Raw genomic sequence first — 1,773 nt, 5'->3', positions numbered from 1 at the left:
TGGCCCACTCCTCTTTTTTTTCTTCCCCCCCCCCCCCCGTTCTTCTACTGTGCACTCAAATCACCTGGCTTCCCCCTGCCCCGCTTCCCGTGGTGAGACCGGTGAAAAGCCCAACTCCTTGCTGTAAGCTTTGTGCCCAGCCATGGAGCAGCTGGGAACACCCCAGTCCTTCTCTGCTGTTCCTTGGTGGGGACAGACCTGTGCAAGACACCAGGCGTGATGGTGTAGAAGTAGAAATGCTCCTGGACTTCTGGTGAAGAACTAACAGATCTCTGCAGCATCTTTGCTGATGGTGTCTCTACCTTGCTGGGGAAGTTGTAAGTAGGTTCCATATAACCCACTTGGCTATGGAAAGGTGCAAGGGAAGTAGTGCAATACCCACAAAAGTGGGAAAGAGGTAGCGATGGTCAGGAGAGAAAGGAGCCTATGCTGTCAGAGGCGTGAGGGTTGGTACGGGAGGTTTCTCCCCCCATCTTATTGCAGTTTATTCAGGGACGACCAACAGGGTCCTGACTCAGCAATGCAAAAAAGGGTTGATAGACCCTCACCTCCCAACTGAAGTTCTTCGTTGCTGGAAAGGTGCAGATTAAGTAGTGGCAAGTTTCTTACCAGCTGTTAGGTTCTGTGAGTGTTGGTGGAGTTGGACTGGAATTGAGGAAAGTCTCATGCTTCCAATAGATATTCCAGGCTGAAATGAGTCAGAAACTGGAGAGTTCTCAGAAAACATTTATTCAGCCCTCTGAGCCAACTGGAACAACTTCTCCAGAGGGGACCAGCCCATTTCACTGTGATTTCAGCATTTTGTGAAATGTCTTTAAAATTCTTTCAGAGCAGCATAGTTAACATACCTCATTTTGTAAATTCTTTTGAAAAAGCACATCAGAGTGTTTGGTTCCAAAAACATGAACATGAAATACAACTGTCAGGGTTTATTCTTTGTCATTTTAACCAAAATGGAGTCAAAGCTGACTTAAAAATAATTATTATTACCAATTTAGAGGTAGTTTCCTTATAGAAAATTTCTGTCAAAACCCAGCCTGCTTGAGAGCTGAAGGTGTTGGATGGAGTGTGATGACAGTAAGTCAGTGCAGTTTTGCTTTTGCAAGCAAAGATGGTGCAGCTCTTGCTGGGGACAGGAGTGGGCTGTCTGAGTTGGTCTAACTGCCTTTTTTCTATGGTGGTCCGAAGCAAAGGAGATGTCATGGATGCACAATGAAATCCCAGACCAGCTGCTACAGGCTGACTCTTCTTTGGCTTTCATCGTTAACTCCACTGGTGAGTTTGACCTTGGACTTGGGTCAATTCAGGCGAGAAAAACACTGCAAAAACATTGCACTTGGCCTTGGTGGTTTAGTGCACACCAGTGCAATGTGGAGGAATGAACACTGATCTGCGAGTCAGGCAGGTCTGTCTCCTCTGCTAGGGACTTGAGATTTCACCTGGGACATCCCTTTGCTTCCCTGCCTTGGTTTCCCCCTGGGAACAGCGGCCTCTTTCTCAGCAGACTTTTCTCCCAGGCATCCCTTGCTCCCCTTTGCCTAGATGTGGGTCCACACACCACCATCCCCTGTGACCCCTCTGTGTAGCTGCTCCTCTCCATGCCAGGGACTCTTTAATTCCTTATGGCTCTGGGAGTGCCTCCGCAGGTCTACTCGAAGGGTGCAAAACAGGCTTGGGTTTTGAAACCATCCCAGTCCTGAGGGTGGATTCAACCTTCACTCCCTCCGGTCACTCCCCACCGCCTGTGTCCCCGCCGCAGGCTGTGGCAGGGTG

Source organism: Phaethon lepturus, unplaced genomic scaffold, assembly GCF_000687285.1.
Source record: "Phaethon lepturus isolate BGI_N335 unplaced genomic scaffold, ASM68728v1 scaffold15966, whole genome shotgun sequence".
NCBI lineage: Eukaryota > Metazoa > Chordata > Aves > Phaethontiformes > Phaethontidae > Phaethon > Phaethon lepturus.
This window is presented reverse-complemented; position numbering follows the sequence as displayed.